Genomic DNA, 22,765 nt, shown 5'->3' on the forward strand with positions numbered 1-22,765 from the left:
AGATTTTTACTCATGCGATTACTACTGGTGTGACATGTTTAAATTGGACCAACAAATATTCTGATCAAAATCTTTCTTAAGCAGATCAGCCTCTCACGACCACCTTCCGCTCAGGAATCGTAAGATCGGGAGAAAATCAAACACGTTTGAAATTCGTGGGTGGTCGTGGGCAAATCGCTCAATGTGCTTTCGCAAACAAGGGTTCTTCTTCTTCTTCTTCTCAGACGAAAACACAGCAGCATGGCAGGGGTGCGAGTAAAATGGAGTTCTTGAAGTAAAATTGATAGACCACTGCAGTGACATTTGCTCAGCCATGTCCTTGTCCAAATACGTCGCCCTTTGTTTTTAGGGATTTCAGCACATGAAATTGCAGAAAACAAGCGTCACCTCTCTCTCACCCTGAACTACGGAGCAACTTAGTAGCATGTTATAACAAGACTCACAAGGTTTGGCAAGTCAAAAAAAAATAGTAAATGACAAAGGAGATAAATTATAACTCAAAGTTTCCAACAGAAAATCATGTCCTACATAGTTTACTTTATGTGTTGTTGTTTTTTTACTATAATGTCTTATTTTAGACAGATACAAGGCATAAATCCAAGTATGAAAGTTCTTCAGACTTTATCAATTTCACCCTCCACTTTCATCTCTTCTGGTCATTTTTAGGCAAATTTCATGTTTGACATGTTTCTTAATGAAACAACTAACCGTTTGACTTACTTCAGGATTTTGGGTAAAATTCTGGGGAGTGGTGGCCTAGAGAGCGGCCTAGAGAGCATTCTTTCTCCTTAAGGAGCCATAAGATTTGTTTTCTGCAGAGCTCCTGCATAACAGCCCTTTGACCACCACTCAGACTGTTACTGAGCTTACCGTAATAATCAAGATTTAGCACCAAGTCTTCCCAGATCTTATTCTGATATGGGTTCTTGTATTCAGAACTTGAGCTGCATAAATCTGGAGGTGATTTTAAATCAGTATATAAATTTATCTGTACACCTTTATACCAACAAACATCCATCCATCTTCTACTTCTGGTCCATCAAGGTCACATGTGGCTGGTGCATATCTCCAACAGTGGAATGACAAAATACAGGATATAGACTATTAGACAGGTCACTAGACCATCGCAGGGCACAGACATACATCCAAGCACACATACATTTACACCCAAGGCCAATTTATAAACACCAGCTAACCTAACAGTGAGGTTCTTGAACATTGTGGGAAAGCCAGAGTACCAAGAGAAAACCCAAGCATGCACAGGGGGAACATGCAGAAAGAGACTTTGCCAGGAATGAAACCAAGGACCTTCTACAGTATCTGCAAGGCAACGTTGCTACAAGCTGCTTAACCCACAACACATAACCACTGATTTAGTTGAAACACTCCACCATTGTTAAAGGCATCATAAACTTTGTCTGACTTCCTGTTACAGCACCCCCTTTATATTTAATACTGCGTTAAAAAGGTTTTTCTTGGGGTTTTAATTAGGATAAAGTTGGTGCTTGATGATGTTGGGACCAGTGTCACGTTCCAAATATGGATGCACAGACTATGGTGTGCTAACAGGCTGACATTGAGCAGCTAAACCATTAGCCAGTATGGCTTACTGTCACACAATAACTGGGTATTTTAATCAAAAGCTTTCTTTGAGCCATTGTAACACAGAAAGCTACAATAAAGGAGAACCCTCCTCTTCATTAGCATCTCCAGGCAATAACTCTGAAAAAAATCAGATCATGAACTTTCCCTCTTATATTTTTGAAATATTCTCAACAGAATTATACTTAACTATATGTAAAAAAATATTATCAACAATTAAAGGAAGCACTTTAATGCTGTAATACCAATAAATACATGGCATTGATTACTGAGGGATAATACATCATTCCTAATATTCAATCTTTGTAAAAAATAAAACATAAAAAAATAAACACTGGTGTTTTTCAGCACCAAAAACCTAAACAAAAAATGTTGCATCTAAATGTATAGAGTCATATATTTTCATATCTACAGGCTTTTTTTGTTTTTGTTTATTTTGTATTGTTTGGTTTTACTATTTATGTTTTGCAAAGTTCTGATTTAGATTCCAAAGCAGTAACTCTGACTAACAGAGTGACTCTTTGTAAGTAATTAAAGCAGTGTGGTCTTTGCAGAAATTAATTTTTGAGCTACCTCTTAAGAAATGCTGCCAAATCAGATCAATTTCCTGAGCTGTTATGCTCTGGCCTATTGATTTCTAAACAACAATAGAGAAGAAAACAGACAAAAGCTGAAGTTTATTTCTGAGAAATAATCTTTCAACCTGAATACCGTCACTGTTGCAGCATCACAGAGTGGATGCTACTAATTTCAGCTTGTAGGAAGGGGAAAAAAATGACAAGACTTGAATGGGTCTTGTAAGTGTAATGATCACACACATGCACACGCAGACACCCAGCCTCAACAGTAATGACATTTAAATGGCTCATTTGAAGATAAAAGGCCCGCTAACATCAAATGGGTCCTTGTTATCATAATGGCAAACAACTAACAAGAAATGAAGAAGCTGCATAAAAAGACATGCCTTGTATTTGTCTCCATGAACACAATAAGCAAGCAAACAAACATTGTTAACAAAAAGCGATCTAAACTGTCTATTCACATGGACACATTATGGAAATGTTTGCCTGTTTATGCTCCAACGATAGCTGAAGAAAATTAGAGTGCATTACAATCAGTTCTGGAGATTTTCAATTATTTTTTTTTCAAGCAGGCTTGACAAAACAGTATGTTAGAAAAACAAAGCTTAAATTTTGTCAGCAAACAACATTCGCATTACAAATGGATGTTTATTAAATGTGGAATAATGCTTAGAATTAAACCCAATTTAGCTGCAATTACTGGTTTTCTGCAGCATCCATTATAATCCATACAACATGATCTTGAGGCTCTTCTTTACAAGATGAGTTTCCTTGACATTGACTACAAAATATCAGATATTTAGGGGAGGTTTCCTTCTGGAATGACACCCATGTAGACCAATATGATACAGAGGCTGCTATATAGTCTGAGCACTGACAGATTGACCCAGTTACTACTCTTTCAACCTTGGACGCCATCCTAGAGAGGGGTAATCAGCTGTGCTGCTGCCATTGACGCCTTTGTGGATGTTGGAGCTCAACCTGTTTTCCAGTGTAGTCCTGTTTCTCCGACTTTGACTAACTGTATGTGCTCTCTTTCATCCTCAGACATGGGAGCTGGCTCAGAGCTCAACTGCCTGGCTGTATATTTCCTGGACGGGGTCCCTGTGGAGCTGGTCGGCTGTTACCTTTTGTATCTGCTTTTTTTCAATGTCTCGAAAAATTGTTTAATCCATTGATTAATTTTTCGTTTTATAAGCAGCAGCAGGGAAAATAGAATGTGGTTTTAATCCACTGGTCCTCCTTGATTGGTTAAAGTGCAGTTTTTCTATGCATCACTTTTAACATCAGAGGTTGATGTTTTCATTTCAATTTCAACTTCATGAAAAAAAAAAAAAATTTTAGCAGCAGGACTGATTTTTCACAACAGATTTTGGAAAGTTTGATCCCGTAAAATATTTTTTTGTAACTTCTTTTTTCACTTTTTGCTTGTTCTGTCATCTTTATAATTAACCACAATTTCTTTCTCTGCTCCATTTTCAACTTTTCTTTTATCCTCTGCTTCCTCCTCCCGTCCCTCCTCTCCTGGAAGAACTCACGGTAATAGGCAGGTAATTTCCCACTATTACAAGTCGGTACATTAGTCTCTGCCTGCACTATTTACACAAGTTAGCAGTCCAACCGAGCCATTTATGGCAGATCATTATAGCTTACGGTGTCCCAAACGCTTGGGAATTCCAAGATGAAATGATGGCTTGAATGCATTATCACGTGTGTGTGCATGTGTGTCTATGAGCGAAAGATAGGAAAAAGATGAAGGCAAGATCCCACATTAGATCCTTTTAAAAGCCCAGCTCTAGATATATGATACTATTAAGATTTCTGAGCACCAATTACGCCAGCACTACTTTAAGTGGCATCACAGTCGTTCCATTTTGATACATTATGGCGATAGTTTCATATATTACAGTGGATCTTTAAGATGTTCGGCTGCGCATGACACGACCTCAAAGTGCTGCTGACAATTTGGCTAAATTACCTTATCCTTTCGCATTTGGCTGCTGTCCTTTTTTGGGGGTAGAGTCATCTTTAATAAATGCTTCCTACCCAACGCTATGTGAAACCCAAGCTCTGATCCAATCATACAGGACAGTAAGTCATGTTTCTACAGTATTTTTGTTAAGTGTTTCAAAAATGAATTTGATATATGAAGACTATATGGTTTATAAATGACCATAATTAAAGTGTATAGCTCTAAAGAGCAGTTCATGTTCAAACAAATCACTCTGTTATGCATAAAAATTTCAAACCTGTTTATTAAAAGAGTATTTCACCAAAATAAGATTCGGACCAGCTCATATTTTCTCTTCATTGAGTAGATTTGTTTCACTTTCTCCCAAATTTTTAAAAAATATAAAAAAGACAAGGGCGATCAGTTTCAGTAAATATAAGTATAATAAGATGTCTTTACTTTCGAAAAATGCAAGATTAAAACTAGAAGCAAAATATGAAGTTATCACCATGGGTTTATATAATTCATATTTAAGAAGTATGGTGTTTACTCCACGCCCTGCTGCTGCCAACCCCCCTGATGATGGAGCAGAGAGGGTGTTAAACTGCATGTCAGCTCTGTAATCATGTGTGTGGGTGATCATGTAATGTGGTGGCTCTGATGCTGTAATGAGGACTTCAGAGGGCTTCCCTGGATGTAGTGAAAGCAACACACACCCAGTGTCACACGCTGAGCCATGGCAGTATCAGTGGGACATTGTCAGGCCAAACAAAAGGTCTTATCTGCCTTTCTCCTTTCAGTGTGGGTGATTGGCCACGAGAAATGAGGAGAAAAGGCCATGTTCTCATCCAAGACACCACAAATGTCAGCCACCTTCCTATCTCCATACAGCCTGTGCAGGGATGGGATTCTGTGCTCACATATGATGGGCAATCTACAACTATCATCCGTCTGCCAGAGGGCAAGAATGTGCCTGTCATCAAATCTGGGGCCCAAAACACAAACACTCACAGGAAAATACACCTAATATTAACTTAGAACAAAATATAGTTTGTTGCTGCTAATTTTGACAAAGTATAAAAAAATCATTTAATTTGTTAACTTTCCTATTTCATGTATATTCTGGCGCATAGCTTTCTTCATGTCTAAAGTCAAACATATGTAAAAAGAACACCCAAAAAAGATCAAACATGCAACTAAAGGTAGCCATAGATGGATCATTTCACAGGCTTCAGTGCAAACATGACAGAAACCTACCAATAAAGGAGCAATGGCAGCACCAGATCAAATGTGTTTTTATAAGAAAAATAAGGAGCTGTCCAACATTAGGAGCTGTCCAACAAATCAGGAGAAATACAGCAGATTTCAGACCATCTAACTGGAATCTTTCCGAAAACATTAAAAGCTATTTGTGGAGAGTTTCATCAGCCATAAACTCTCCACAATAAGAAATTACAGTGAGTCATATAAATTTTAATTACAAAACTTCTGGTGCAAAACACTGTAATTTTACACAGCATGAAAGTGTTTTGGTGCAGCTTCTCATCATTCAACTTCATTCTATCTCTATTTTTCCAATTCTGAAATATTTCTTAGATCAAATTTATGCTATCTCTCAACTTTTTCCCATCATAATGGCTTCATGTGGCCTGGTTCTGTTTGGCTATAAATCATCCTTAAGGGAACTATGAGCTATACAGCTGCCATAAACAACTTAAATTATAAATGATAGAGTTGGGTCTGTTTTTCAGTGCTTCTCTCATAGATATAGCTATTCACTTTTACAGTTTTTACTGTGACTAACTGTGCTTTACTGTTTCTTTCTCAGAGCCACCTGTGGAGCTACTTACCTTTCCTAACATAGGAAGACCAGAAATTTTTTCCGGACGTTTTATTCAAAGCCTTAAGGAATAGCACGTATAGCACATATGTGCTGTCGGATTTTAATAGAAGAAGAAGACAGTTAAGGCAGTGTTCAATACATTATTTGTTTTATCATACCATTTTTGGGGAATTTTCTTTAACTTATTACAACATAATCTTTCTCTTACAGACACGTTTCAATTGTGACTCCTACTGGGACTTTGCCAAAAGTTAAACGCTGCACGTCATGCTGTGAATTCTGCTGTTTCAATGATAAAAACACTTCCAAGAAAATGAAATAAATAGACATTTGAAAATGTATTTTTTTGTCTGCTGTTTTCTCGTGGGAAATAAAAAGGATGTTATTGGCTATTTTGGTCATGTATCTAGGTATTCAGTCATTCATTGTGAGAACACAAAGCTTAATTAATTTGAAATCACACACCCTCAGTGGCAAATCTATGTGATCCAACAGAAGAGGTACTGTAAGAACATAGCACAAACAATACTAAAAGAATTAATAAAATATGATATAATATTTGCAAATACACATAAGCGATGTCTTTATAAAATAACTGAATAAATTTTGTTATTTTCACATTTCCTTGCATTTTTAACCTTATCCAACTGAACTGGAAAGAGATTATATATATAAATGATTAAACTCATGAATAGACAAAAAATATATTATGAAAACCCAGGAAATAAACACAGGCACATAAAACATTTCCAGTATACTAGCTTTTGATTGATCTCACTTTTACTTTGAAAGGCTCCAAATAAACTTCCAGTTCTTATAATACAGGGGACCTCACAGTGAACATCTGCAACGACGTGTCCTGACAGTGCAGGTCTGCAGCTACACTCTCTTTAAGAATCTATACAAAATAGACAAACTAAAATGCTAAAACTAAACTAAAACTAAAAAACAATAAAAATTGTTACAAATGCTTAAATAATAATTAGATGGAACTTTATTGATCTCACATTGGAGAAATTTACCTCTGCATTTAACACATCCTCTCGGGGAGCAGTGGGCTGCCATTGTGCAGCACCTGGGGAGCAATCTGGGGTTAAGGGTCTAGTTTAGAAACCCAGAGTGGAGGCAGTGGGATTTAAAATGGATACTTGCCCTTCTCAGGGCACAAGGATGCTGTTTTAACCCACTAGGCCAACACTACCCCTTGAAAGCAGTTGTTGACGCCCTGAAAACGCATCACTAGTTATTAAGTTTGACCTGATTACTTTTTGACTCTTTTGATCTGCGTATATTTTTTTTTTATAATTAACCCTCTTAATTAAATAAGTTAATAAACATATACCATTCAAAGAATACTCTCATAATGTTCCACCTTTTCCCTTTGTAATAAACTGTGGCTGCAGAAATTAGAACACTTGATCAATATAAAAAAAAAAAACTATTGCCCTTAATTTCTTGGATTGTCTGAATATGACAACATATTCTTAATTTGGACAGTAAATCACCAAAATCTGGTGCAATCAGCTTCACACCTGCTTGAACTGTTCACCAAATAAAAAAACTAACCACTTTCCCAGTAAGTGAGGGCTTCCTTTGGCTTCTTGTTCACTTGCAACTTTTTTCATTTCCCATTTTGTTAAAGTGACAGCTCTAAAATATCACTCCTGCTGCCAATCATGTTAAGTTCTCTCTTCATGAGCTTTCCATCATTAATTGAAGGATCATTTAAGCCACAGGATATGACTGAGGACACCAATCAGGACCTCGTTAAGGGTCGTTAAAGGACAATTGTCCATAATTCCCCTAATCCGCTGGATATTTAATTAATTAACCACAAATTACAGAACAGCAGCTCTGCAGCTGGCATGTTCAAACCAGACAATTTCAGATTGGTGCTGCTGTGCTATTAATTGGTAATGGAGGTGTTTTTCAATTCCAAATCTGTTAGAATTGTGATTCCTGCTGCGTTGGAGTCCAGGACGACTCGATTTTGAAGTTCAAAGGTTTGATCAGCAAAATCACAGTGGAGCTTGAAGGCCACCTTGAACAATGTGCCTCGCCTACCTGCTGTGATCACAGTTTAAATGCCTCAGAAAGTTTTATCTAGCATTGTTAGCTGTTTTAATCAGGTAGAAACAATGGAGGTAGGTTGAAAGGTGTGACTTTGTTTAGGTTTTACGGTTTTATACACATTTATTTGTAGTGTCTTAAGCTAAAACTTTAGTCTTATTCATGTCTGTTTACTGAGTTTTGATAAATGTCTGCATTCATTAGATTTTGCATTTACACTAAAGGAATTTAGAAAAAACAATAATTCTAAAAAAAACAAGCTATTGTTTTTGGTTGATGGCCTTACAAGAGGCACAATGAATGACATAAGCCAAATATACAGTGATAAAGAGACTTTTGACAGATTTTGATGCAGCTCCTAAAAGCAAGTAAAAAAGATAAAATTTTAAATGTTGTTTCAATGCAAATTACTGGAGAAAATATTAAGATATGCAGCAGTCCTGCAGGATTAGTAACAGGAACTTCAAAGCCATCTCAATGTCACACCACCAACGTGTTTTTATTTATCCAATGTTACATTAACATCTGGACTGGTCCTTCCTACAGATCAACTTTGTTTGTTTTATTGAAAATTTTTTAAACCTACAGACTGGATAGTAATCAGAAACATCACAATAAAGAGAGGATCAAAATTAAAATTAAAGAGGTAAAAGCAACAAGAAAACTCACAAAAAATAACAATAACGGTAAGCCTTATGTGATATTAGCATAGGTTTGTGCACAGAGAAGGTTGTTTTGTAAAGGAAAGATTTATGTCGATTGCAATGTGAATCTAAAATATGAAAATAGTATGTTTCTATAAGTGGCACAATGTTTTAATAGACATGAGTTATTTATGAAATCAGGTTATGCTCTGATTTTAAAAGCAGTTTTAATTTCTGAAACATTTAGTTAGGAAAAAATACAACAGAAAAAATCTATGTGAGAAATAATGCTTCTCAACTAAAGCTTTGTTTTTATTTTAAATAGGCATCTGAGACGATTAATGTTATGTTGAGCAAGAATAAATGTGCTACTCTGGTATTTCTGTGCATGTTGAAGGAGAAGCTGTCAGACGCAGCAGTAAATGTTAAACACAGAGGCCGCTGAAAGACAAACAAGTCATCTGAGTGTGTTGCTAATGTTTCCCAGCATGCAGCAGGTGGGAAATCTCATTTTGGTGGTTTTCTAGACGCCCCTCGGGATAAACAATGAGAGGCTGGGAGTGAAAGGGGGAGAGAGAGAGTACGAGGGGAAGACTTGGCGGATAAAGAGAGGCTACAGAATCAATTAGCCTTGTTAGGAGGAAGTTCAGCTCCCTCTCTCAGAAAAACACACACCTGCTGTCACCCCCCGACCCCCCCCTGCAGTGAGGCCACCCGCAGACGGTATGGCATAACAAAAGACAGTGTATTTTTTTTTTTTCCAGGAGTTTTACTGCTCTCCGTCTCCTTGCTGCACTCTGATTTTACCTCTGCAGATTTGTCTGCTTCTTGTGAGTATGGGCTTCATCAGCCCCCCTGCAGAGATCATTCATCCACATTCTAACACACACATACAGGGTTATTTTTTTCAAAGACTAATTAGTGCTCAGACCGCCTGCCCAATTATTACCAGCCGTGCCCTAATTAGGGCGTATTTAAAGTGTGGATCAACTCGACTTTAACATTAGTGTCTACTAGAGGGAACTGGACTTGGTAGTACTTGCTGAACTAGTACAGGTTTAAAGTTCAGCTTTTTCTTGATAAATGAAATACATTAGAGCATCATGATGAGCAACTAACCCTTTGTTTAAAGTGGATTTCAGTCCAGTCTGGGTGGATAAAATCACACCAAAATCTAGCTTGAGGTAGAATATTCAAATCTTAAACTAAGCTTAGCATTTCTAGAGGATAAGTCTAAGTGTTGCTGATGCTTAATTTAAATAATAATCTGAGCAATATAGCTTTGACATGATGCAGATTTGTCAGCTATAAATTTATAATAGGAAGGAAGGAAGGAAGATATGAAGGAAGGAAGATAGGAAGGAAGGAAGGAATTGAGAACTGTATTATATACTGTGAACACGGTATATAATATATATTAGAAAATAATAAAAGTATTGTTGAGACCTTGAAAATTTTTCTCACTTCTGTTAGGAAAACATAATTTCTTTTTTTAATAAGAAAAACTTTGCATTTTAAATTTTCTTTCCTTTAATCCATAATTTCTGCGTTTTTTTTTTTAATTATTCCTTTTTATGCTGTTTAATTATATATGTGCATTAATTATGTAATTACCTTTATGCCACTGCAATGTAATTTCCCAATTATTTTTTATAAATAGCATTTTTAATTGTCTTGCTACTAAATTGCGCAATACAAATAAACTTTGCCCTTCTTCACATTCTCTTTCCTGTTTTGGATTTAATATACCATTGAATATTTTTCTCTTACTTTAGCTGAAACTGCGTCACACCTTTTAGTCCGAACTTGTCTCTGAGGAGATGCACTCATGCATGGAGGAGACTGCTGCCTGTAGACTGATACTCCAAACATTTGACAAATTACAGTGACTCGGATAGGGTTGAGCTGTTATAACCCCTGACATGCGGGGTTGTGCAAAGTACGTCAGATAGTTATAGACTCTCTTCCCTCCTGCCTCCAGTGCTGCCTCCTTCCTTCCTTGAAGCAGTAATCTGTCTGTCAGTGTGTTGCCAGTGCTTCTCAGTGGGCGGCTGTCTGTTTGAGGTGGTTTTAATTAATTTTCAATCAGCGCTAAGTAAATTCATTAAGCACTCAAAGCTCTGTTTTAGGTTACACACACAGACAAACACACACACTTGTATGCATTTTCTGTTTGTTCAAGAGCACATTAGCATGAACATATAAATGTTACAACAATATAAGTCCTGTTATGAAATTATATGTAATAACATTTCTGATCAAACCTATTTTAATTCAAACATGATTAACCTGAATATATGAAAATACAGATTTTGGCTCATGGGAAAAATATTTTTCAAAACGAAACAAAGATTGATTTTTTCCCCCCACTAAGACCAAAAAGTGAAATAAAGGGCTTTTAAAAACTCTCAGCAAGTTTAATCCAATCTTTTTTTTTTAGCAGAATTGTTTTATTTCAACCACATTGAAAGGTTCTAAGCTTGAAAAACTGGTTGAAGGTCATATCATATCAATAGATCCTACTAAAGTCCATATTTTGACAAGGCCACTATAACATGTTATTAGTTTTTTATCAGGAGTTATTAGTGTGCTTTAGATCACTGTCCCTCTGTACACCTGAAGTACCCTTAACATTAAGGTCACTTACTGCTGCCTGGACATTTTTTATAGATGTATTTGCTAATTGTGCAGAATTAATGGATCCTTCAATTACTACCAGTCATAAAGATCTATAGTGTTGAAATATAAGAGTGACAAATATAAACAAAAAATACCCCCAGAAAATCCTAAAAGCTGCCTGCACAAAAGAAAACTTCTGAATAAATAACAAAGTTACAGAAATTTTAATACAAAAGCATAAAATTACTCATTGAAAACATAAGCACAGCAATTAGGAAGGACGTGTGAAAACGCTATAATTTATTTGTTTCCACTGACTTTTCAATCACAATGGCTCCTAAACAGTTTTTACGCCACAGCAGTGTTGCGTCTTATATTCTGTTGCTGAAAAATTACCCCAAATTAGTTCATGCAGTGAAGTAAACAGATTTTAAAAGGCCAAGGCTTGTTTTTTTTTTCAGCATTGAAAAGTCATGACAGCAGGAATATACAGCAGTGGCTTAAAGGCCTGAGCATGCTGAGCAATTTCAGGCTGCAGTGCACAAAAGGTGACAAAATCCAACCATTTTTTTTTTGTGTTGTTTTAGATCACACTGTGTGGCATGCACGAGCCTCTAGTTTGGTGTTAGTAGGAGACCTACAGAAATGAAAGAGAAACATGGTTCATTTAGGTCAGAAATTAACCTAAATGTATCCTGACTAAACTGAAAAGCAACTTTTTTTTAAAAATCAAAATTGTCTCTGATGATGCAGTTATATATGTGTATAATGTAGTACTGTTAGTCCCAACGGGGCACTGAAGGAGCACTAAGTGATTTTCGAGTCACGCTTCTCCTACAGGACCTTTTGAAAACAGCACTTATGTAACTGACCGTGCACTGACCACCCTCAGCGAGCCATGCTCCACACCTACAACGCCGTCTCTCTACAAGCAGCTGGAAGACACAGATCATGACTAAATGTCGTATTATTGTACATTATCAAATGTTAACTACAGTAGTGCAGAGCAGCCATTTTGTTGTAAAATGTTACTTTTAGAAAAGCTGCAGCTCCAACTCCAACATGTCATTCTAGAGCGGAGCGGATAGTTCAGGGTGGAAATCAGTTCATTAAAAGCTAATTCTGTCACGGTCTTGGTTCTGTTAAGTTTCCTTTTGAGTATTCAATTTTACTTTGACAGTTTTATTGGTTTACTTCCTATTTTGTTGTGTTTACTGGATATATTTCAGTATTTAGGTTTTTCTGTGTTGCCCTCTTGCGTTGGTCTCCTTTTCCCTAGCTCCCTTCTAGAATCCTCTCTTCATACCTGCTCCTAATCAGCTCATTAGTCCTGTCTTTTTTCTGCCTCCCTGTGCAGTTCCTCAGTGCTGGTTCCTCGCCTTTCCTCGGCTCCTCGTCCAAGTTTTCCCTGATGTCACCATGGTTCTAGTTTGTTCTACATTTTTATTTTAGATTTTTGGATTCCTGCCTCAGTCGCTTGTAAATACTCCATTAAAACTACAAGAACTCACCTCTGCCTCCCTGCCTCTGCATTTGGGTCCTCAAAAACCTCAACCATACCCTGACAAATCCTGATTTGGTCAATCTTACGAGAAAAGACTACATGCACAGATTGTCGCATTTTCTGGGCTTTTATGTAGTATGACATTCTGTTCATATTGTTTATCAACCATAATATATATGAGCATTAAATTAAGAAAATTACAAATGACATTCACTTACCCACAATAGATCCAAACAAAAAACTTGAGGTCATTAGATAAAGGCAGAAAGACAGAACTCTGATAGTACAGGCAAAATAAACTCTTTACTGGTTTAATGTTTTACTACTATAGCGTGATGATGCAATTTTGATGTCATTTGAGTCCATCCACGCTATGCTCTGCTATGAATCTGCTGCCAAACGGCTTATTTTCATCTAATTTAGGGAGGGAGAAAAGTCCTGATAAAGCCCCCAAAAAGTTTTTAAAACTTCATATTTACCGTACATTTGTGAAAATAGGAGAGAGACGTTTTTTGTTTGTTTTTTTGTTCAGACAATGAGATTTATGTTTTGTTTCATAAAACATATTGTCCTTCTTACTGGCTTTTATTTGGCTGTTTTTGGACTAATCCTTCTGTGTCTGTGTTAAACTGTCAAATATACTCATAACATCACACTTGATATAGAAATCGTTTATAATATTTATTGTTATTGGACGAATATCATAGCATATAAAACCCAATTGTGGTTAAAAAATTTGAGAGGGAAAAATGCTGAAACAAAGAGAAGTTATCAATTTTAATCAAATTGCATTAACTTTGGATCAGAAAGAAAAAAAAAGGCATTCATAAAAAATTACCCAGGAGAGAAAAATATTTGTGTCCTTACCAAGTCTGACTATATGATGGTTAAAAATGCACATGGAATAGGAAGGAGGTCAATAGTCAGCACACCAGGATGTTAGCATCTTAAAAAAAGATGATATAAATGTAGCGTAGTTTTAACATTATTACCTTAAAAAAAAAAAGGTTGTTCATGCGTAAAATCCTCAAATGTGGCTAAAATAAAACAATCCTGCAAAGAAAAGTTGGTCAGTCATTGCAAACGCTTGGGGCTGCTGCCAAAAAACAGTTATTAGCAGAAGAGGGCAACAACTTTTTCATTAGGGTCAGGTCTGTCTGATCTTTTAATTATTGTGTTTGGAAAATAACTTAAAGAAAAGGAAAGTTTTAACACTGCAAATACTATTTTTTTTAGTGCTTTACATAAATCTTAATATTTTATAAACAAGAAATAAAAAAATTTTTTTGGTGCCAACTAGAAGAAATGATCTCAGGGAGATGGATGCTGGGTGTAAGTGGGAGGAAGCTGAAGAAGTAAGGTTGATCTGGTTTAAAGGAGGATTTATCAAGCCTAATCTCCCCACAAACCAAGCAGATCAAGCTCCTCTTAACGCACAGATATGCACACGGCTATGTAAATTTAGCTCAGTTAGCCGTCCCCCTCTCTCCTGAGCCTCGTCAGTAAAAGTGGAAAAGAGGAAAACAATGCTGTCAAGCAAAAAGAGAGGAAGAAAGAGACTCAAAGAAGACGGATGATTGAAAAAGCAAGCCTGGAAGAGGAACGAGGAGAGTCTTCTTAGAGGGCTAAAAGGATTAGCCCTCTCATCTCTCCTGGATCACAATGTTTCCTTGGCTATGTTTGATCAGCGATGGTGTGTGTGTGCGTGCGCGTGCGAGGGAGTGAGAGTGTGAGATGTTTGCACTGATACCAACGCTCCCTCCTCCTGATCCTATTACATGGCAATAAACATCAGCTACCAACATGGGGATTACCAGGTGTGTGTGTGTGTGTGTTTGTGCACATGTATGGTTTTTTTTTTTGGCTGGACCTTTTATAATCCTTAGAGAACCACAGTCTTTGTCACACGCACATAAATACACCAATACACACACATCCTGTGTTTGGCAGCTTGGCAGCGCTATCTTTGTAGAGGCTGACGTTGGAGCACCGTAAATCTGTTTTTGGTTGTTTAAAAAAAACATGTCCAACTTCAATGAGGCGGTTTTTATAGACACATTTTAGTTCACAATCGACATAGGAAGGATCTATTTTCACGTGAATTTGTGGAACCAAAACTTTACATTTTATGCAATTCTTCATATATTTACATAGCTATTAATCAATTTAAAACATGTAAGCTTTACAGTTTTCTTTAATATTTTATGCAGTTAAATTCTGAAAGCACTATCCATAGTTAGCAGGAGTCTGTCCTGCTGAGTCTTCATTGATGATACTGATGTTTATTAAAAAAGAAAAAAGAAAAGCAAGCTGCTTGGGCTTTGATCAATTCAAGGCTGAAAAAGGCAAATAAAAAAAGGAAAACTAAAAAGATTTATGGAGGTGATGCAAATTCTTTGCACAAAAAAGTATGAAAAACATTCTGACTGAAGTATTGGTTCTTAAAATGTTCTATATTTATTATGCAGGCATTAGGCAAGGATCTCAGCCCTAATTTTTAGTTTATTTTTGTTTTCCAGACCCCTGACATTCCAGATATTTGAATCTGGGTCAGCTTGTGATCATTGCGATTTATCAGCAACTAGCAGGTAGGCGGACAATTCATGCAGCAAAAGTAATTTGCATTAAAATTCTTAAAAGATCCCTTTATCTTAATAAATAAATAAAAAATTGTAAAATGGATCACATTAAACAACATTTTATTAAAGTTTTTACCATTAAAAACAACAAATTAAAGCCTATAATATGTCTTCATAAATGGTAAGTATATGAGTTAAACAGGCGGACTACATGAAAAAACGTCTGGGCTTTTATGTAGTTGTATAGTTTTGTTAAATAATTAAAAAGTATTCATAATTGTCATTTTTGTGGTCTTTCTGAGGCATTAATTTAGTTAATATTGATTTAGAAATTATATCAACCAAAATGAAGAAATACATTTTGATATAAGTTTAGGGCTTGTAGTCCTGTACTAATTCCAAATAAACATATTAGCCATATATCAATAACAATTATCCAGTCATGTCCCTTGAAAGGTTGTTTGGTATCTAGATGTGACTTCTGGCAAAAAAAGTAAACATTAACAGAAAAAATATTTTTTTTAAATCCCCTTTTTAATTAAATTTTAAACAGTAGAAGTGTCTATTTGAAGTGGTTTTAAGATTTTAAAAATAGTGTTTTCCTGCTAGGATTCACACTTGCACAATCTGAATTTAACTAAACCACAAGGCCCTACTCTGTCAGTCTCATGGAGTTAAACCATTACAACATCACACTATGACTGCTTTTGTTTCACTGAAAGAAGAGACACTATTCAAAGTCATGGTGCCTGAAAGGGACTGTTTTAAGCGTTGCAACAAAAGCTTTCAAGAGGTTGAAATTGAAAAACATGCCAGTATGGGTGGGAACAATGAGCTCCTCCAACATGATGACATTTGATTTCCATGTATTGCCGTCAAACTCATTGTCCTGCGACTGATTTTTGAGAATCTTGACTTTCTGTTGCACCACGTTCTCCACATTTGCTCTAAATAATAAAATCCAAACAAAAAGCTCAAAAGCCACTTGGCAGAAACGACATGAAACCATTGGTTCAAGCAGAGTATCACATTCTACCCACCTCTGACACAACATGTGGACCACAGAGCACCATTAACACCACTATAGCGTCTGATTAATGGATTCTTTTCTGCCAAGATAACAACGAATACATGTATTTTCAGAAAGCTAATGTTGCAATAAATTATAATTTTGTGTATTAATGTTCTACTTTTATCACCTCTTAATTTTTTCTACTCCTTTGCATATTCCCTCCTTTGCTACTCCCCCTCGATCACCTTTCTTTCTTAAAGAAAATCTTAAAAGGCTGACATGCAAATGGGGCTTATTAAATCCTATTAAGCCGTCCGTCACAAGCCAGCAGCAGGAGGGGTGGGGGGGGCAAAAGAGGCAACATGACAGTTGGAGGAAGGATGGAAGGGAGTGATAGTATGAGGAAAAATAAGGGAGATGAAGAACAATGCTTATTTATTCCTAGTTCATTTCTCTATCTGATGTAAGACAAATTTACTGACTTCTTTATCATATACACCTGTACCCATCATGTCAATAAGGACCAATATGAGGAATCATTCTAAAACCTAGATGAATTTGACTTAACAAAGTTAATTAATGTGCTCTGAGACAAAATTGGGGAACTCAGAACAAGCTAGATGTATCTGATAAACTGGCCCTGTTGCTTCCAGGATTCCTTAACCTGGAGATCAGCCATGTTTTCTCAAACCAAATGCATTTAAAAGCCATAAATTCAATATAAGTTAAATCAGAACAAGATGCTTCCTGGGAACTGTAATTTCACAGGACCTAAAGTGGGAGCTGAACATCAACTCCTTCACGAAAAAAGCCCAGCAGAGGATGTATTTCCTGCAGCGGCTGAAAAAATTCAACCTTCCAAAGACAATGATGGAGCACTTCTACTCCTACGTCATTGGGTCCATCCTCACCTCCTCCATCACCATCTGATACGCGGGTATGCATCTCTCCAGGCATGCAGGGAAGAGCATGGCAGTTCCCTCGCACCCCAGTAAAACTATTTCAGTCCCCACCCTCTGGGAGGAGGCTGCGGTCCATTAGGACCAACACATCACTTCACAACAACTGTTTCTTCCCATCTGCTACCAGCCTTATCAACAAGGCCCAAAGACTCCCATGACAATGACAATGCCAAAGCTACACCAACATAGCATCTCCAGACCTCCTGCATTACATATACTATAGATTGTATGTTTTATACTGAATATAACCATAGTTTCTGTATTCTGTAGATATATCTAAATTTCTCTGCAACATCAACAAGTCAAATTCCTTGTAAGTGCAAACCTATTGGGCAATAAATCTGATTCTGCAAAGAGTCCTCAGTTGGTGACACTCTTAATGAAATAATTTGCAACCAGTTGCTTCCAGATTCACAGAGTTGTGTGTTGTGGATGCCTCAGAAATGTTTTCGATAACAAACTGCATTGCAAATATCAAGAAAACCAGAAGAGACTTCAGGGTGAAGGCTGTGCAGAAGTTTAAAGAACATCTCAAAGGGCTCGTTCAATCCATCTGAACCGACAGGTAATGACATGACCCATAGTAACTCTGAAGGCGCTAAAGGTATCAACAACTGTGTGCTTTTAGCATCAATAACAAAGCCATAGAAAATGCAGTCTGCAGTTAGACATGCAGTGGACACAGTAAATATATGAAAGAAGGTGCTGTGGTCCAGGAGGTGATAAAAACTATTTGACCTATAAAATTTCAGTATAGTTAAAAAAAAAGAAAAAGATTGTACACCATTTTGAGCAGATTAACCCGATAACAATGTGGAGGCAGCTTTATTCTGAGGAGATGCTTCAACATGGAAGTTTGGTTCAAACATAATTAAACTTAAAGTCAAAATCTAGACCTAAATCTGTGGCTTTAATCTAAAATGTCTAGGTTTAAGCTATCATGCAGAAAGTAATGTGAAAAAATAATATTCTTCATAAACTGTTAATTAAGTCTTTCGGATCAAGAAAGGTTTAGATTGGGAACATTTTTGGCGTATAAACAGAGCTGACCTTTGAAAGGTCCAGAACAGGCTGACGTCTAAATTGGCTTGATTGCTAGTAACAAGCTTCCATATGATCCCGCTCTGCTGGGGGGTTGCAAAACAAGAAGGAGGCGGATAGAAACATTTAGACACTTGTATTCCCCTCTTGGCAAGGCGACTGATAGCGACAAACAGAACAGACCGCTGGAAGCCACTCGCTTATAGAAAAAGCCTTCGCCAAAGGCTGGGACTGCAACAAGGGCTATAAGTGAATGTTAACAAGATTTATTAATAGAAACTGTTAATTTGAAGAAATAAACTTTCTCAAAGTAAGAAACTTTCAATTGGATGAACCTGTAGACCTAGCAAATCTAAATGAAAGAAAGCTAGAACAACTTTTGTATGTGAAAAGCATTAATCCAAAGCCAATTCATGCTACATGTGGGGATAAAAAAGATTTGCATGATTCTATTTCCTAACTTCTAGGATCCTGTTGTTATAACCTATGGCGATAATGTCTTTTTTCTTTTGATGGAGCAACTTTATTAAAACCCACCTCCAGCTAACACAGTGTAATATCTATAAACACAGGAACTCCTATATAAAGAATTAAAGATGTTCATCTAAATGACCCAAATTAAAGATATAAAATTGGTAAATTATAAGAGGGATCTCTCGTCCATTGTTTTAGCAATGTCATCTTCAAAGCAATGTTAAAATTTGTTCAAGGCTGTATATTATAGGCTCCCATTCTTCGCTCCTTGTTCTTGCTCTCATCCTACACTTCACCTCCTCTCCGTTACTCCTTGTCTTTGATTTTTTTTTTCCAATGATGAGAAAGAAAGGAAAAGAAAGAGAGAGAGAGAGAATGCCGCCTTTCTCTTGCCTGTCAATTATCTTTGCCTGTCTCTCCGTCCGGCTTAATTGGCGTTTGGGAGACGCAAGCGTTGTCCCAATGGGCTCCAGCAGGACAATGGAGGCCCGGAAAGCTGACCGGCCCTCGGTTTAGCCCAAATTGAATTGGAAATCTTCCATCTTCTTCTTAGCATAACAAAGAGGGTGCAGGGGTTTTAGACAAAGGGTCTGTTTTAATGGAGAAAATCAATCTCAAGGAGGAAGCGCTAGCATTGTCTCCTGTCAGCTGTACAGGTGTGTCTCACTCATGGCAGCCTTAATCAGAGGTGGCAGGGGAGGGATCTGGAAACAACATCTCTGTCACTGTGGAGAAGACTGGCAGCTAAGGGATAGAGGGAGAACGGGTGGGAGGAATGGTGTGGGGGTGTTGAAGGACAGAAACCAACCTGTTTCTGCGTCCTGGTATGAACACAGGTTGTGGATACTCTATGAAACTGAGACTTTTCTTTTGTCTCAGTCATCATCATCACTCTATAATCTTGAAATCTAACTCCCACCGTCTTTGAATCCTTTATGTCTACTTGTTTTATGCACCATCAAGTCAAAACGCACCTTAGATTTTGGTTTATTTTTACAAATCACACGTTTTTCTCATTATTTTTACAATGTGTAAACTTTAACTGCATTAAACTTTCATTTACTCTCCTACTTTGGATGAAATAGCTTGATTGCCTCTGATATGGTTACTTCTATTAACGTTATGTTGAAAAAAAGGGAGAAAGATTGTCTAAATGCAGTTTACAAATCATGATTTCCCATCAGAACAACCTAGCTTGCTTTTATACCAATCACATGTAGTCTTGCACCATAAACTGGACAAACTTTTAAACTGAATTTCACCAGAAATAACCATACCTGAAGAAATCCCTTAAATTGAACCTTTGTGACATAATTAAGTGGGGTAAGTATTTCAAGAAGCAACACATCACACCCCGATGTCAAGAAATTTAAACACAGTTGTTGACATCTATCAGTTTGTAACATGGTATAAAATTTCTAAAGGGCTGGTTTTAATCCCGCAGCAGTGTGTCGTAGTGAGCTTGTTGCAGGGATGACACAGATATTTTTGATTTATGCACAATTTTGAAGCGTTGTCTGCGCTATTTTATTCCACATCACAGTGCAAGATGGACAATCAAAAACTAGCTATGGGTCTAGATACAGCAGAGGCAGTGAGGAAGTGGAAAAATGCAAGGGGCAAGTTTGTGCGACCACAGAGGGACATGAGGGTGAAAAAGAGCGGGGATCCAGGCGGAAAAAGGGTCCCAGCGTTCCCGCACACCTAGCTCTTGCAGCTGGTCCATCTTCACGAGTCGTTTTTCACAATGGCGGTCATACACACAAAACAAGCCAGTAAGGTGCCAAACAGGAAATACGCATAGTGTAGAGCGGAGGTAGATTTAACCAATCAGAGGCCTCCTGTCTGCATTCACCTACAATTTCATAGAGGTGCACTAGAGTGTCTGCGGAAGGGGGCGAGGGTGTATCTACGTTAACTGCGACAAACACACAGACCTGGTTTCTGAGTGTAAACCAGCCTTTAGGCTGAGGGACTCCAGCTAATAACAACAAAACAACCCTCACTAGTATCTTTAAATTATTCAGGCATACAAGAGACTAAGGCTTGTCTCAGGTAATTTCAGAAGGCTTAATTGAGGTCAAGGTCAAGGCTGTATCTTCCTACCATCCAAATTCTTTATTCTTATAAAAATTAAGTTTTTATTTTCCCCATGATGTGGCCCAAAACAAACATAGCAAGACCGTTTGAAGGAGAAGACGCTATAAAGCAGTTTGTTTATGGTGTGAACATGATCTAACCCAACACAAGCACAAAGTACACCCCGCAAACTGCAATCAAATGCCTTCTTGAAGGTATAAATAAACAATGGTGCCGGGTCATTTAGGTAAAGTATAACACTGTGATATCTTGAAATTTTTCGGTAAATTGATATTTGTGTTTAATAATACAGAGAAACAAACTAATATTTCAGTTCTTTTTCCTACTAGTTTGGGGCACAGCATCTGCTTACTATGGAAGCCTGTTTCTGCCACATAAAAATAAAAAAAAGACAAATAGAAAGTCATAATTATGAGATTCAAAGTCATACTTATGAGATAATAATGAGATACAAAGTCATATTGATGAGATACAAAGTTTGAAAGTTGAAATGATGACATTGTATCTCATAATTATGACCTTATAATTTAGAAATATGACTTTGCAACTCATAATTATCACTTTGAAAGTGGAAATGAGGACTTTGCATCTTATAATTATGACTTTTTAATTCAAAATTCTGACTCTGAATATCATAATTAGGACTTTCTAATTGGCATTTTTTTACTTTCATGTGGCGGAAATGAGCTTCATTTGATTCCAATATTCCCATAAAAACGGGACAAACAATGAAAAAAATCAGGAAGCTGAATGTCTCTAGCTGTTGGAGACATTCCAAAATGAAAGATAAATCATTCAAATTCCAGTTAAAACGTTGCTTCCTGATTTTCTCCACCCGAATTCAGCTGACCAGTAAACAGGGTCTCACCTGGTTTGAAGAGTCAGATTTTTATTTTGCTTGGGGTTTCTTCTGTGGAAAATAAAGACATAAAGGGTTCAAATTAAAACTCATCAACTGCATCCGACCAAAGCAAACAAACTATATTTCAAGAATAAATTAATAAAAATCCTAGATGAACCCTGCTCTGTGCAGGAGAACAGCGAAGCCTCTGATAGAGCTGAATACACCAATCCTCTAGTCAACAACATCCGGGAGGAGCAAATCCTGCAAAGTCATTAATTAAATTAAATCAGCTGTTTTTTCTTATGAAAACATTTTGAATTGAATAGATTTTCAAACCTAAAAGTGGAGATTTTAAAACAAAATTGGTTGCTGAATCCAGGCTGATTTTTCTGAACACTTTGGCTTCATTCAGTAAAGGGGAGGGGGTGGGTCACACAATGGCCTGGTAGATGTTGAGAGGACGAAATACTGAATTCATTTTTTGGGTTATCAAGTCACTCAAAAAAACAAAAAAAAGTTTTAAACGCCACAACATAATATTAATAATACTTTCTCAGCATTCTGTCCTAAAAAGACTTGGAACAGTGTTTTAAGTAGACTTTATTTCATTTTTATTGAACCCAGAGGTTGCAGAAGCTGATTTGTGTATTTGCATCAAGTACCAGAACGATGGGGAGGATAATCTGTTTAACATGTTCATGTGTATCTGATACGTGATTAGCCGTGCTAAACTTTTACTCATTACAGTGTCAGAGACTGCTGCATTTCATTTAGAATACAAATAGAGGCCAAGTTTTACTGAACCCAACAGTATCTCGTGTTTAAAAGTTGTGTTTGTCTGTTTTTGCATTAACTTAAACAATGGAGTCCTACTTTTGCTTAAAAGCAGAATTAAAAAAGGAAGTTTTTCATTTTTTTTCCCCTCGGATGAGCCCATCT

The 22,765-nt window shown here is 36.9% G+C and overlaps 1 long non-coding RNA gene across 1 annotated transcript in view; it reads right to left on the reverse strand.

Moving 5' to 3' along the window:
* Positions 1-22,765, reverse strand: part of LOC107092225 — an 82,723-nt gene that overhangs the window by 17,535 nt on the left and 42,423 nt on the right. The window contains exon 3 of the long non-coding RNA XR_001481568.1: positions 21,851-21,892. This is a non-coding gene — a long non-coding RNA (uncharacterized LOC107092225). The remainder of the gene's footprint in view (positions 1-21,850; positions 21,893-22,765) is intronic.

Source organism: Cyprinodon variegatus, unplaced genomic scaffold, assembly GCF_000732505.1.
Source record: "Cyprinodon variegatus isolate N-32 unplaced genomic scaffold, C_variegatus-1.0 Scaffold371, whole genome shotgun sequence".
NCBI classification, from domain to species: domain Eukaryota; kingdom Metazoa; phylum Chordata; class Actinopteri; order Cyprinodontiformes; family Cyprinodontidae; genus Cyprinodon; species Cyprinodon variegatus.